The following is a 16763-nucleotide window of genomic DNA, read 5'->3' as shown; positions in this document are numbered from 1 at the left end:
AGGCCTCTACCCTCATCCCCCCACCCCTCCCACTCCCGCCGGCCCAGATAAGCCTAACATGTCTTACAGCTTCAGAAAGAGAAATCTTTAACCCAATTATGTCAAACCCCACTGGATGCATTTGATCCGGGAAAAATATCATCTCTGGCAATCGTAAAGAATATTAAGGTATTAGCGGTAGTCATTTTAGAATTGCATCGGAAGGGGAGCCGGAAATAATTGCACATCAGTTGCTCAAAAATCAGCAGTTAAAGAAATTTACATTAGTGTATAAATTACCCTCCCAGCAATATAAATTAGGATTTTATACCTCCTAATGACAACAGTCCAGGCCCTGGCTGTGCTAAGTAGAGATTTCTTTAGGAAGGAGGGGGCCTGTGCTCTGAATCCAGCAGGCACCTGGGCCCCAGTGCTGAGCTGGGGAGCAGAAGTGATTTGAATCTGACTGTCACCCGCCGGCAAGCTGGCCCTGCTAGAAGATTCTCCAACTCAGCAGAGCACTGGGGAGGCATGCAAACCGAGCACAGGCTCTGCAGAGAACAAAAGTAATTTGCCTCCATTGCCCCCGCACATGCAGCCTTCCCCGCCCCTCCCTTAGAAACAGAAGGCTCTGGATTTACTTGGAAAGCTGTGCTACCAACACTTTCGTTACGCGCATTTGGTGGCTTGAGCTGCTGTTCTGCAAGCTTCGTGGTTTGCGCCAGGGCAGCCTACACAGTTTAGAATCATAGACCATCCTCGCTGGAAGGCCCAACAGAAAACACCTAGAAGCCCCTTAGAGGCAGGAGGTCAAGGCCTAGGGCAGAGAGGGTGAGTGGATGGGATGGGGTGGAAGAGTGGGGGAGGTGGGTCTTCCTATGGCAGGTGACAGAAGCCAAAGTCAACTTCACCTCACAGAGCAGGTGGCTGGAGCATGACAGCTCACTCTGGCTTCAGGGATGGAGGATCCATGAGCTCAAATAATGGAGCCAGAACTCCATCTATCCCTCTACTTGTTTGTCTATGTACACTTTATCCATCCATCTATCCATCCACCTATCAATCTATCTATCCAACTATCTATTCATCTCTCCACCCATCTATCTATCCATCTATCTCTATCTATCCATCCATCCATCTATCCATCCATCAATCTATTTATCCATCCATCTATCTTATCTATCTGTCCATCCATCCACCAATCTATCCATCCATTAATCTATTTATCCGTCTTATCTATCCATCCATCCACTCATCCAACTATCCATCCATCAATCTATTTATCCATCCATTCTATCTATCTATCATCTATCTATCTATCTATCTATCACCTCTCTATCCATCCACTCATCCGTTCATCTCCCCATCTGTCTATTCATCTATCTACCCATCTATCAACCCATCTATCAACCCGTCTATCCATCTTTCAGGCCTGTATGCCTCTATGCATTGCCTCCTTTCTCTCCTACTCTTTAGACTGACTTTTTCCCCTCAGTCAAGGAAGATGATTGCCAAACAAAAGAAAAACAAAACAAAAATACAAATAATCAGCTATTTCTTCTCAGTCTGAAGGAAGGACTCTGATTGGCTCTTCTTGGTTACATGCCAACCCTTTGGGCCAATCATTTTTCAGAGGGGATGGAATATTACCATTGGCTAGGCTTGGGTCACATGCTGGCTGCTGTCATTGGGTGGGCAGTGGTGGAGGTGGCAGTGGTACGTTCACAGAGAAAGGGAGAAGAGCAAGTCTCCCAGAGGAAATAAGAGTGTTGGATCTTCTTCCAACTGGTTTGTTCAAAGGGCCCCAAGAAATCAATGGTGGAGCCAGAACCAGTATGCCCATCCTCTCCCCGTGGTCCTGAGCACTTTCTCTGGGCAGTGCGCCCAGTTTGGGGGCAGGGGCTGGTCTGCATCTCTCTACCACTTAGAGACAACAGTCCAAGTGGTACTTTGTGGAAGAGAATAGGGAAAGGAACACAGCGGGCCATGAAATACATCCCCTGGCTCGGCGGGTCTATGCATCTATGATACGAAACAGCTTCCCCAGCCATCCCCGTGCATGGCCAGCATTGAAGGCTCTGGGCTCTGGAGTCTCCTGTTCGAATCACAAATGGAGTGAAGGCACAGAGTGAGATGATCAGTGTCACATCACACAAGCAGGTGCCACGAACGTCTCCAGAAATCCGGGCTGGGTCAGGGTTTCCGGTGAAATCCATTGTACTAATGCATTAAAGTGATCCCTAGAATCACAGACTCCCAGCCTCTCCCAGGAAGAGGTGGGAAACCCTATTTCAGCAGCTCTGAGACTGGGGAGAGGGGCCAGCCAGGGTGATGCTCAGGTCGTAGCTGAGGTGGGACTAGAACCCACACCTAGTCTCCCCCCCACCCTCAGTGCCTTTCCAGCCACAGAAGAGAGAGGGCAGCAAACTGACATCTTCTGACTCACTACCCACCCTTCATTCCTTTCCTGGCTTTAACCTGAGGCTTCCCTGCCCCCTTCTCTGTGGGGCCCAGGGAACCTGATTGTGGGGGGATGGGGTCCCTGATTCAGGGAATCAGGACCAGTAATAACCTGGAGACTTGCCTGCCTGTTTCTGCTGTGCTGGGGTCTTGCACCCCCAACTGGATGGGAACCCCTTTGAGGAACCCAGGATGACCATGAGATTGTGGGGAAAGGCCCCCCTGGGAAGCAAGGAGCAGAGTCGGTGGGCTTTGCTGTTTACAGGCTGTGGGAGAGCGTCCTAATTCCTGAGGATTCTGGAACACTAACCTTATCCCCACAAAACAGGGACACTGGTATCTCCTGCCCAGGGCGGAGGTGAAGAGCAAAGACATGAGGATCCCTGCATTTGGGGGTGGCCTCCTGCTTCCTGCCTCCCCCCGGAGGCCAAGTCCCGCCCTGTGTCCCCCACTGACTGTCTGATTAATTAATGTGGAGACGAGGTCCCCACGACGATGTCTTCTGATGATTAAAAAAAAAAAATCCCTGGAGAATGAAATGTTATGTGTCACTTGTCAACAAAGCCCAGCACTTTTCAGTGAAATAAGCATCTGATTCTGGAAAAACTTAATTAAAGCTGCTGTTGGCACTCAAGTGATTTACACCATCATTCCCAGCCTGTTGGGTGATTCCCTGGGGAGACACCAATTATCTCCTGGGGATGTTGTGAAATTCTCAAAATACTCCTCTAAACAGCATGAATCTTTAATTCATTTTAACTTAACCAAAAAAAAAAAAAAATAGGAAGGAAAGGAGGAAGGAGAGAGGGATAAGAAAAACATATGCACCACTTGTTCCAGAAAAAACTATCAAGTTTGGAACCAAGAGGAACTAAAAGATGTGGGGGTGGGGGTGGGGAGGGGAGCTCTCTCTTGCAAACAGGTCCAAGAGGCATGAATTCAAACTCTAGTTAGGACCCACTGCATGCTGTTCACAGGGCAAAAATCCTAGGCTCACTCTTTTCCCCTTCAACTTGAGAGAAAGTGAGCTTCGTGCCCAGAGGTGATCAGGCTCTTGGTTTCTCAGTGCCCAGTTGTGATGCCTGGATTAGTAACTTCTTGCATGAACCCAAGAATTGGCAAATGCCCGCAGAGGAAAAGTGGCTGCAAATCCCTAGCTCACCTGCCATCTCTACCCTTCGCCTGGGTACCCCTCAACTCACTGCAGTGCCTTGAAGATGACATTACAACCCAGTGCTTCAGGCTGGTCATGTTTGAACTGTGGATCGGGGGGCCAGACTTCTAGGTCCAGCTTTGCCTCTAGCTGTGTGACCTCAGACAAGCATGCCCCCTTTTCAGGACTGTTTATCGTCATGGGGAAATCAAAGGGTTAAACTACATTCAGAATGGCAAATTTCTGGCGATCACGCCACCTCTTCCTATTCCTGAGTCCATCGCAGACATCACTAATCAATCACGGAGCTCCAGGAAACGACTCCAAACAGCTGGAACTGGCACACAGGATTAAATGTCCTTGCCGTCCCTGCACTGTTAACACCCTAACTCTTTGTCCCACAGCAGCTCTTTAAAACTTTCTCCAGCCTCTTTAAACACTCAGCTCTGCCCATTCCCATACACAGGAGGCAGAATATGGCCCCACGAAGATATCCACATTCTAATCCCGAGAGTCTATGACTACGTTACCCGACACGGCAAAAGGAACTTCGCAGGTATGATTAAATTAATGATCTCACAATGGGGTGAATGATCCTGAATAATCCTTGTGGATCCAATGAAATCCCAGGGTCTTTTTAAGAGAGGAGCGGGACGCTTAGCATCAGAGAGAGAGAGAGAGAAGGTGGAAGGACAGAGCAGAGATCAGAAAGGAGAGAAAATGCTTTCTGGCTATGAAGATGAAAGAAGAGGCCACAAGTCAGGGAACATAGGTGCCCTCTAGAAGCTAGAAGAGGCAAAGGAATTTCACAGGAGACACCAGCATCCCACCACCCACTCCCCACCTCCAGCCACCTCCAGCCATCTGTGCTGTGACTCTCCCCCTTCCCTCCACCAAGTCCCTAATACACCTTTCTGCACAGCAGTTGTTCCCTTGCCTCATTCCAGTTATCCGGGACTAGCAGACCATAAACCCCACGGGGGAAGAGTTGTACTTGCACCCTTGTGCATCTGTGGCACCCAACAGCCATGGAGACTGACTGGGCATATCTGGGTGGGAGCCCCAGTTCTGTCCCTTGTTCCCTGTGTCTCTTTAGAGATTCTGCTTCCTCATCTGTGAAATGGGCAGAGGGAATGACACGTGGGGATCCTGCAGGGGGGTAATGAAATGTTTCGCGTAGCATCAAGGGTCCATGCCACAGGAAGTCTGTAATTTTTCTGAGACACCGATGTGAATCACTCTTACCACAGGCCCAGACAGCCTCCCCACACTGCCTCACAGCCCGACTACCCCATCTTGTTAGTCTTTTGATTCTCAATCCTCATGGCAACCCTACAAGACAGACCCTGGTAATCCCATATGGCAGGTGTGAAAACTGGTAATCCCATTTGGCAGACTGATGGACTGATGGGAGAGGGTGAACCTCAGACCCGATGTGTCCATCCAAAGTTAAGGACGAGCCCCCCCGCTTCCTATTCATGACCTTGAGTGTGGAGTCTTGAGACCATGTAAGGATCCCGGACACTAAAGCCAGACCTTCTGGGTTCAAATCCCAGCCTCACTGCTTGTTCATTATATAACCTTGGGCAAGCTATTTCAAGGTTCTGTGCCTTACTTTCCCCTTCTGTAAAACAAAAACAATAATAATAATGAGTGCTCACCTCATAGGTTGCTATGAGAATTCCATGACCCCTCACCACCCCCCCACATAGGTTCTCAATATACTTCCTCAAAGTCAGCCGGCATCTCCGGATCTTTCTCAGTTCTGACCTGTTTAACACGCAGCCACATTCTAACAGTGAGGAACACAGCGTTAACGAAGGTCCACAGACTCGTCAAAGTTCCCTGTGGACCTCAGCTTCAAGGAAGACAAAAGGCCTGCGTCTCCTCTCTCTGTCCCTACCTGCCTCGGTCCCAGCTGCTGTTCTCATCTGCTGAGCCACATTCCCTCCATTGCTCAAAATGTCATCTTGGCGTCAGGCTGCCAGCTCCACAGAGCTAATCCGGTCCTCCCTGGTGTGTAGCAGCATGCCTTTGCAAAGCTTCCACGTACCAGGCAAGGCCCCTAAGCCAATGCCCTGAAGATCTCCTGTCACAGATCTCGGCACTGACCTCAGAAGGCTCCAGCTACCACTGCTCCTTGCCTGACTTCCCTGGAGCCTGGAATCACTGGAGGCCAGAGCAAGCCTTTCCCACAGCTGCCCACTGTGATCTCAGAGGGCAGGGACTCTTCTCCTCCTCCTTCATGTCACCACAGACACAGGTCCTACTGTACACAAGGAGATCAAAAAATGCTGGCTGGCTGGATGACAGGATGGATGGATAGGCAGATGGATACATGGCTAGATGGATGGATGGATAACTGGATGGATAGACGGATGGATGGATGGATGGATGGATGGATGGATGGATGACTGGATGCATGGATGAATGGATGGATGGATGATGGATGGATGAATGGATGGATAGATGAATGGATGGATGGATGGTTAGATGAAAAGATGGATGGATGGACAGACGGATGGATGAGTTAGTGAATAAGTGATCACATAATTAACAGAATGGATGGAGTATCTTCTTCTAGACAATTGTCTTTGAGTATGAATGGGTTTCCTGCCCTCTTTCAGCCTGACTTCCTAGAGAATAAAACATTTCATCCCAGATAAAAGGAAGTTAAGGCTTTAAGGAATAGTTATGTGTTATTTGGATTGAAGGAGGAAGTGGGAAAGAGGGGACCCAAAGTCCCAAACCACATCATGAGACCCATGCTATCCTTGAGGGTGGTAAGAGCCCTGAGTCGAACACTGCCCAGCTGTTAACTCCATCAGAGACCTAGTGGCCCTCACCCAGATCCTTAAAGAAGCAGGACTGGGTCCCGGAAGCAGGAGCGTCAAAGCCATGACTTACTCAGAATCCTAGGCCAGCCCGAGACTAGGGCTTTCTCATCCACCAAAACAACTTGAAGAGCCAAGAACGCTCTGTCCCCTACTTGAAGAGATGTTCTAGGGCATGTCTCCAGTCCTGCTTTATCCATGGCTCAGTCGGCTCTGTGGAATTACAGATGTGAATCCAGGAAAATTTATGTATGGTATCCCTTTTAAAAACTCCAGTCACCCTTGAAAGGAAAAGATAAGAAGTAGGACATACAGAGATGAAGAATTCTTGACTCAGAATGACTGGACTTAGCCCCACTCTCCACTGGCTGTATGACCTTGGAAAGTCACAAAACCATGCCTCAGTTTCCCTGACTACAAAATGAGACCATTTCACTGATTAAGCCCCACACAGAAGCATCTGCACAAAGTGGGTCTCCAACAGTGGCTTCCATGACAGTGTTGTTCCTGGTGGGGACAATCAAGCCTGAACCCAGATCGCCACGATCACAGAAATAACGTGCTATGTGACTATGGCATAATAATAAAGATCTTTGTTCTCAGTTCCTAGCACAAACCTTCAAAACTCAGAATTTCTTGAGTGATAGGAGTGTCTCCTATTATTCATAACAAGTCCCTTTCAACTCCTGGTGGAGGGGCCCCTGGATAGCTTCAGGATGGAGAGTGGGCTGCCGAAAAGCCAATTAGATTAAAGGTCTGGAACCTTCAGCTCCAGTCCTGACCTTTGGGGAGGTGGGAGGGGCTGGAGATGGAGTTCAATCAGGGATTTAACCAATCGTGCCTATGGAATGAAAGCCCAGATACAAACTCTGAAATAATAAGGTTGAAGAGCATCCAGGTTGGGGAGCCCGTCCACGTGCTGGGAAGACGGCTTGCCCAGAGAGGGCTCAGGGGCTCTGCACCCCTCCCATACCTTGTCCCTATGCATCTTTTCCACTTGGCTGTTCTGAGCTGTATCTTTTCTAATAAAAGTATCATCCTAAGTATAGTGCTTTCCTGCATTCTGACAGTTGTTCCAGCAAATTATCAAACCTGATGGTGGGGAGAGGGTTGCCAGAGCCCGTGAATCTGTAATCAGCCAGGATGAAGTGTGGGTGACTTGAGGGTACCATAGACATCTGGAGGGGAGCCAGGCTGGTGGGCTGAGCCCTTCACTTGCATGGTCTGTAGGGTAGTGTCAGAACTGAACTGAATTGTAGGACACCCAGTTGGTCTGGGACAGTTGGTGTCAGAGCCGAATTATATGAATGGGGAACAGACAAGATGAGGGGTGGAGGACAGTGCCCGGGGTGGGGGTGGGGGGGCAAGAGAGCTCCTAGGTGACAATGTTGGAAGCCTCCCCCCTCCTCCTGTTCCCCATGCTTCTCCTCTCCATCTTCCCTGACCCCCCACCCACCCACCCACCCGCCTTCACTGAGTCCCAGGAAACAGAAAGACGTCTATGAAGAGAAGACATGGCCAGCGCCAGGACTGATGGACTGATGGGAGAGGGAGACCTCAGACCCTATATGTCCATCCCAAGTTAAGGACAAGCCCTCCCCCCGCCCCGCCTTCTATTCCTGCATGGAGGGGCCTTCCAGCTGCCGACTAGCGATGCCTGGGAGGACGGTGTGGGGCTCGGACAAATGTGGAGAGCCAGGCCCGGGGAAGACAGATGCCTGAGGAGGGGAATCTTACGCTCTCAGCAACGTGACAGCACTCAGGAAGATCTATTCCAGGGAAGGTCTGTTCCATGACAAATTCCCCCCTGGAGTAAAACTCCCTTTAAGTGTTAATAGCAGAATCCATAAGAAAAAAAGGTTCCTGTGAACAAAACATATTCCTAAGGGGCCACTTTGCTCCTTGCTGTGTAGTTACGACCCTCCAAGGAAGGCTGTCTTCCCATCAATTGCTTGCTTCCAGAGAGCAGAGGGCCAGAGTTTGACAGAACAGGACAAAGATCCTTCAGCCAGACAGGCAGCAGGGAAAAGGGGGCCAGGGAGTGGGGGGCAGGAGCCAGTAGCCAAAATGCTGCACCGAAAAGTGGGTCTGGGGGAACCTACTTTTAAAACCCCCATCTACCAGTTGCAGCCTTAAGCAAACCAGCCCTTCTCTTGGTCTCTCCAGTTGCCAGCTGGGGGTATTGTTACCCATGCATACAGTTGTTAGAGCAGAAAATAAGACAATGCATGTAAAGATCCCCGGTCCAGAGGAGATAGTCATGCGTGTTGACCGCATGAGGCATCCCGCTCGGGGCTGTTCCAACCACCCCCCACATCAGAAACATCGGGAAACACTAAAGCTACAGATGCCCGAGCACCAGGATCACAGATTCAGAGACAGAGCCCGAGGGTGAGTATTTGTAAAGGGCTCTGCAGGAAAGCACTGAGCTGGCTGAGGAACTGGTACACAGCGTCCCAACACGGATGTTGGAAGGTGCCCAGAACCGGAGAGCCAGGAGTATGAGGAAGCGGTGGGAAGGGTGCGTCTCTCCATGTTGTTATCTCTCGCGGTGTTCTAGGACCATCACAACGTCCTGGCTACCATCGCTGTCTCCGTTCTCAAAATGCTTCTGTCCCATTGGCTGACTTGGCAAACATCTAGGCGGGTTCTCACACTGAAGTGTGGATCAGCAAGGGCTGGATCGCTGGGGGGGCCCCCAGAAAGTCTGATGCAGGAGGATTTCCCCAGGTGGTTCCCATGCTGTGGGTCCTGATACAGCACTGCTCTGCTTTGAAAATCTGTTGCTCATTCAAAATCTGTTTGGGTTGAAATGCAAATATTTGGGAAGAGTATAGTGACCCCAAGTCCATTCTCTGCTCTTTCCTGACTGGATCGTCTTCTGGGGAGTTGGGGGGAGGGTACTGTTACCTGAATAGTATGTCTAAGATGCCTCTTGTATTAGCCAGCTCTGGGGGAATAGGCTGGAAAATCCAATAAGAGGAGCAGAGGGAGCCTGGGGCCCATCTCTCCTGCTCCTGCCCTGCTTCACAGACACGTCTCTGGAATCCCTCCCCCCAGATTCCAGGAACCCCATCCTATCCTTGCCCCTTCATTTTTTTTAAAGATTTTATTTATTTATTTGACAGAGAGACAGCCAGAAAGGGAACACAAGCAGGGGGAGTGGGAGAGGAAGAAGCAGCCTCCCAGTGGAGGAGCCTGATGTGGGGCTCGATCCTAGAATGCCGGGATCACGCCTTGAGCTGAAGGCAGCCGCTTAACGACTGAGCCACCCAGGCACCCCCATCCTTGCCCCTTCAGACCTAGAGGTGGTAAGAGCTTCCAGAGAATGCCAGACCCCAAGTGCCTCCTATCCTTTGTGGGTTCGCTTGACTCTGCCCACCACTCCAAAGTGATCCCAACACTAAAGGACATTATTGTGAATCAGCTTCTGAGACCCTCATGGGTACAAGGAGACTATCAGTCAATGATGTCCATCGCCATGTGAATTAGTTCTTGCATTCTCGAAGTGTGGCTGCATGTTAGAAACATCTGGGAGTTTGTAAAACGATACTAGTGCCTGGGTCTCCCCTTCAGAGGTTCTGATTTAGTTGGTCGGACAGACATCCTGGATATCGGGACTTCTTAAAGCTCCTTGAGTATGTCCCATTCCAAAAAATATGGGCTACACACACGTTTGCCTAGTCCTCCCATTAAGTACAGATACAAAGCGCAAAAAAAAAAAAAAAACCAAACCCAAAACACTACAGATCAATATTCTCAGCATTATAGAGGTGAAATCCTTAGCAAAATATTAGCCAACAATTCAGCCGCATACATTTTGCAATGCATACATATGTTGAATCATCACGTTGTTCACCTAAACTAAGACGATGCCAATTATGTCTCAATTAAAAATTAATTCAATATATAAAAATTATTAGACACCATGACCAAGTTGGGTTTATTGCAGAGATACAAGGCCAGCAAGATATTTTAAAATCAATTAATCCACAGTATTAATAAGCTAAAGAAAAAGACCATATGGGGCACCTGGGTGGCTCGGTCAGCTGAGCATCCAAATCTTGATTTTGGCTCAGGTCGTGATCTCAGGGTTGTGGGATCGAGCCCCACACCCAGCTCCACATTGGGCATGGAGCCTCCCTGAGGTTGTCTCTCTCTCTCTCTGCCCTTCTCCACCCTCCCCCACTCATGCACTCACTCTCTCTCTCTGTCTCTCTCTAAAAAATTTTTTAAAACACACACACACACCCCGACAGAAAATCCACAGCTTACAGTACACTTAATGGTAAAAAACTGAATGTTCTCTCCCTAAAATCAAGAGCAAAGCAAGGATGATTGCTCTCACCACCCTTATTCAACATAATGCTAGAAGTCCTGGCCAGTGCAATAAGGCAAGAGAAATAAATACAGGCATGAAGTTCAAGAAGAAAGAACAACTGTTCCTATGTACAAATGACATGATTTTCTACAAAGAGAAAAAAAAAATTTAAGATTTATTTATTTATTTATTTATTTATTTATTTGACAGAGACAGCAAGAGAGGGAACACAAGCAAGGGGAGTGTGAGAGGGAGAAGCAGGCTTCCTGCTGAGCAGGGAACCCAATGTGGGGCTCGATCCCAAGAGCCCGGAGAAAAAGTCTTTTAAAAACCTCCCAGAATTAATATGTGACTTTAGATAGGACACAGGCTACAAAATCAACATGCAAAAATCAATCATCTTTATGTATACTAACGACACATGGAAACTGAAATTAAACATACAATACCATTTACAATTGCTCCCCCAAAATGATATATCTACATATAAATCTAACAAAAGATATATAGGACTTCCATGCTGAAAGCCACAAAATGTGGGTGGAAGAAATCAAAGAAGATATAAATAAATGGAAATACATGTTGTGTACAAGGACTGAAAACTCAATAAGATGTCAGTTCTCCTGTAAATCGGTCTAGTGGTTTAATGCAATTCCTATCAAAACCTGGCAAGGTCTCTGCAGATACAGACAAAGTGACCCTAAAGTACTTGTGGGAGGCAAAGGAATTAGAATAGATGGAACAATTTTGAAAAAGAAAAAGAAGGTGGGAGGAATCCCTCTGACTGATCTCCAGACTTACTCTACAACTATCGTGACCGAGATCATGTGGCGTTGGTGGAAGGACAGGTGCATCGATCCCTGGAACAGAATAGACTATCCAGAAACAGGCCCCCACAATCACAGCCAACAGATTTTTGACAAAGGTGTGAAGCAAATCGATGAAGGCTAAACTTTTCAACAAATCGTGTTGAAACAACTCGATATCCATAGGCAAAAATAAACAAAGCTCCACCAAGCCTCATAGCTGATGCAAAAAATAAATAAATAAATAAATAACTCCAAAACAATACAAGGCTGAATTTTTTTTAGATTCTAAAATTCTAAAAATTCTAAAGAAGAGAACACAGAATAAAAGCTTTGGGACCTGGGGCTTGGTGAATTCTTGAACGTGACACAAATTGAACTTCACCAAAATTAAACACATTCAGTCCATGAAAGACCCGGGCAAAGGTTGAAAACACCAGCTACAGACTGGGACCCATGGAGAAGAGGAAGGTCTTGGTGGGTCAGAGGACAGAGGCAAGACCAGGAGCTGAGCAGGGAGAGGCCCCGGAGTGGTAGCAAGAGAGCCCTGAAGAAAAAGCCATTGCTGTCTCTTTGCCAGGCCTGAGCCCTGGGCCCTAATGTGTTTTACGGTCAAGAGAGCGGTTTCTGCCAGACTTGTCATCTTTGCTACAAGTGTTGGGAAGCTTTGATGTTGGTTCAAGGCGTCTCTTGGGAGCGCCTGTAAAAAACGTACCTGCGAAAGACGCAGTCTGTTACCAAGCACACGAGTCCTCCTATAAATTTTTAGATTGATGGGGGAAATTGTGGGGCAGGGTCTGGAGCTCACGACTCCAGCTCAGCTCCCCTGCTAGGGTGGGGTCTGCAAGGAATTCATGAGCCTCGGTGAGCCTCGGTTCCACCCAATGGAAGATACGGCGGTCGCTCTATCTCCCCCCACGTTGTTATGAGGACCCACAGGTGTCGAGAAGACAGTACAAACATGTCGTTATTCCCCCCAGGAGCAGAATACACATCACAACACTTAGGCAGGGCTCACCATGTGCCGGGTCCTTCTCCATGCACTCTACACACAGTAAGTCAGTGAATTTTCTCAAGCAAACCGTGACTAGCCCTAATTCCATTTTATAGATGGGCAGGTGGAGGCATAGAGAAGCTAAGCAAACTCACCAAGTTCACAAGGTCAGAAGTGTTGGAACCCCGGGGATCTGGCTCCGGAAGCCAGTCAGCTTTGAAAGCCACAGACCCAAGGCTCCTCCCTGCATACCTGAACCCAGACCCACGAGTACACATGAATGTTTTTACTGAAAGGCTGCCCCACGCTCAGGATGCGTTAAGGCAAGATGCACGTGGGGCATGCTGTGAGGACAATGAGGGTTAAGGGGCGCGAGTTTCCTCATCCTGAGGGCCCTAGAGAGCAGGAGGGGGTCCCGGGAGAGGTTTGCACCCGGGCAGAGGTCAAGGATGACAAAGACATGAAGAAGGGCGGGATCCACTGGGGGCCGCGGACTTTGGAAAGTGTCCCTGATGCCACCTTTGTTCCTGCAGCCCAGCTACAGCTGCCAGGTTACGGGGTGAGGCTAGTGAGGTGTGACAGTTCTCATCTGGTGGTGGAGACAGCCAGGATGTGTGAGGGGCAATCAGAGATGCTCATGGGAAAGTGGGTCTCAAAGCCCGTTTTGCTGGATTCCACAATGCACGTTTTCCCCCAGTTGACCCCCAGCCTCCCAGGGACTGTGCTCGGCTGTGGTGATTGCTAAAATGATGCCAACCCTCCCATCATACGACAGCGATGTGGTTGCAGATGTCTCTCCCCCTGCCACCGTGTGGATGCCTCTAGAAGGGGAACCGGCTTCCTGGCGGTGTGGGTGGACAGATACAGCCCCTGGCCCCAGGGGAGGGGCTGGGGAAATGTCTGCAGAGGAGCAGAAGGGGAGAAAGAGTGGCTAACGTGAGCGGTGCTGTGCTAGCTGGAAACCGGAGCCCTGGGCCATGATCAGAGGAGGAAGGTCAGTCCTGCTGCTGGGGTGCTCCCACCCCACTGCTCCCCCTGAATTTTCCACAGCAGCCTTTGAAGCCCAGCCAGCAGCCCCCTACTGCGTGCAGCCATCCCATCCGGAAGGTTGATTGCTTGCAGAGCTGTGTGCAGATCTGAGCGGCAGTGCAAACGTCTCCGCCACCGGACACCCGCAGCCAGCTGCCCGCGGATGCCGGCAGATGTTTCTGGTTTCCGTGCCAGTGGGAGCTTTTCAGGCTTTTTCTCGGTGCTCATCTGTGGCAACGAGCAGGATGATGAAAGCCGGCGAGAAACGGCCATCAAAACCCCCAGCTTCAGTCAGAGCTCTCGAGAGCAGGAGGGGGCAGATCACTGGGGATTTAGGGCAAGAAAGACAGCTGGAGGGCTTTTAAAAGCAGCCTATGGCCAAGCCGGCTTGGAACGGCCCATTGGTGAGCCCACGAAGCGATTCATTGTTGAGTCGGGGAATTTCCAAGCTGTCAGGGGCCCAGAGGTCATCTCGATAGCACACTGTCATGTTGCTAGTGGGGGCAATACTGAGACCTGGATGGAAAAAGAAGCTGATTTAAGTAGGATTGGTCCAGTCAATCTCTGAGAATTAGAGAAAGGCCCCCCCTCCAGGCAGACACAGCCCCATGCTAAGGGGCAAGGGTTGCTGAACAGAGAGCAAGCTAGACCTCAGCCCCGACTTGCCCACTGGGATGGGCAACTTTGTGCAGTCGACAACCTGGGCAACTGCACATGGTGACCCTGCCTCAAGGTCACAGAGTTCCCTGATGATGGAGGTAAGATCAGAGGCCACTGCTTTCTGCTTACTCCTCTGTAGCTGGTCGTGATGGAAAAGTAACTTCTACACACACCATTCATATGTGTTTGTGGGTCTGGGGATTACCTGGGTTCCAATCCTGGTTTTGCCACTTCTGACCTGTGTGAATTTGGCAAGTTTCCTTAGCTTCTCTATACCTTCACCTGCTCGTCTGTAAAATGGAATTAGGGCTAGTCACGGTTTGCTTGAGAAAATTCAGTGACTTACTGTGTGTAGAGTGCATAGAGAAGGACCCGGCACATGGTGAGCCCCGCCTAAGTGTTGCGATCCGTATTCTGCTCCTGGGGGTAATAACGACATGTTTGTACTGTCTTCTTGACACCTGTGGGTCCTCATAGCAACGTGGGGGGAGATGGAGCGACCCCCATATCTTCCATTGGGTGGAACCGAGGCTCACCGAGGCTCATGAATTCCTTGCAGACCCCACCCTAGCAGGGGAGCTGAGCTGGAGTCGTGAGCTCCAGACCCTGCCCCACAATTTCCCCCATCAATCTAAAAATTTATAGGAGGACTCGTGTGCTTGGTAACAGACTGCGTCTTTCGCAGGTACGTTTTTTACAGGCGCTCCCAAGAGACGCCTTGAACCAACATCAAAGCTTCCCAACACTTGTAGCAAAGATGACAAGTCTGGCAGAAACCGCTCTCTTGACCGTAAAACACATTAGGGCCCAGGGCTCAGGCCTGGCAAAGAGACAGCAATGGCTTTTTCTTCAGGGCTCTCTTGCTACCACTCCGGGGCCTCTCCCTGCTCAGCTCCTGGTCTTGCCTCTGTCCTCTGACCCACCAAGACCTTCCTCTTCTCCATGGGTCCCANCGACAGCAATGGCTTTGTCTTCAGGGCTCTCTTGCTACCTCCCGGTGCCTCTCCCTGCCCAGTCTTCTATTCCCTCCCCTGCTCTGGGTCCCAGAACGGGAGCATTGACTTCCCTGTTGCTATATCCATTCTCGAAGGGCTACAACATTCTCAGCCTCTCTGAATACCGGGTGGGGGGAAAGGAGCTCAGGGACCTGGCATGGGAACAGGCAGGCCCTTCTGAAGTCTGCAGGCCCTTCCCACCCCACCGCTTCGAGTCCTGCGGGCAGCCAGCCGCCCCCGCCCACCCCACCTACTGTGGGCTCCACCTGGCCCAGGCAGACAGAGCTCCAAGCCTCCTTCTCCCCGGCTGCACCTGCCAGCCTCCCTCTGCCGCCTTCGGAATTCTCAGGGCGCCTAAGAATGAACGCGTAGAAGGATGGAGGGCGATTCTGCAGGAAACCTACAAGGGCCCCTCTAAATGCTGATGAAGCCCCGGCTCCGCCACAGTGTCGAACTTCGATTTATCGTCATTTTAATGTCTTAGCAAGAGAAGGGCACCCTCGTCAAGCATTCCTGCAGCCTGTAAATGGAGAGAAATCGCTTCCCCTGTACCAGGGCAATGAAACTCCACTCTCTTTATCCGTAGTCCAAGAGGAAACCCTCCACGGAGGTTAAGAACATGAATACAGATTGAGTAAGGCTTTTTCATATCCTACTGAGCAAACCACTTCACAGCTGCTAACATGCCCAGATTTAAACAAACTCGCCTTCCATTAAGGAGCTGGCCAGACGGGGGGTGCCTGTGTGGCACAGCGGTTGAGCGTCTGCCTTCGGCTCAGGGCGTGATCCCGGCGTTATGGGATCGAGCCCCACATCAGGCTTCTCCACTGTGAGCCTGCTTCTTCCTCTCCCACTCCCCCTGCTTGTGTTCCCTCTCTCGCAGGCTGTCTCTCTCTCTGTCGAATAAATACATAAAATCTTTGAGAAAAAAAAAAAAAAGGAGCTGGCCAGACGGAGCAACAGGTGAGTGGAGGGGACGGAGGAAGGTCTTACTTCTGGGGGGCCCTGGCTGCCCAGCCAAGAGGAGCGTGGTTAGAGGGTAACCTTCAGTGCCCCGGTCCTGCCAGTTCTGCCGAGAACCAAGGTCACGCCCTTCCCAGGCAGCCTGTGCCCGGTGACCAAATGAGACAGAAATACAAAGGCTTAGCCATTCTGGCCCAACATGGGGCAGCTGTGAAGGTCAGCGCTTTCTCCGGAGCCCCCCAGCAGACTGTCCGGGGCTTCACTGGGTCTGTGCCACCTGTTCGACTTTCCTGCCACAAGTGTGACCCCCGGCAGACATCTTGCACCCCAGATTCCATCTCAGCAGCTGCTTCTGCACCATGAGACAGGTTGAGAAGGCCAAAAGGGAGCTTGGAGCCACAGTTGGCCCTGCCTGGCACAGGCCCGGGTACAGGAGATCGTGCAGGGAGTGGGGTGAGCCTGACCTGCCCAGGAAAGCCTGCCAACCTGCCCAAACTCGCATGACCCCAAGAAATACCCAAGATGCACAGGCCATCCCAGGGGGATAGAGAGGCAGTCTGGACCTCAGG

Source organism: Ailuropoda melanoleuca, chromosome 10 (genome assembly GCF_002007445.2).
Source record: "Ailuropoda melanoleuca isolate Jingjing chromosome 10, ASM200744v2, whole genome shotgun sequence".
NCBI classification, from domain to species: domain Eukaryota; kingdom Metazoa; phylum Chordata; class Mammalia; order Carnivora; family Ursidae; genus Ailuropoda; species Ailuropoda melanoleuca.
This window is presented reverse-complemented; position numbering follows the sequence as displayed.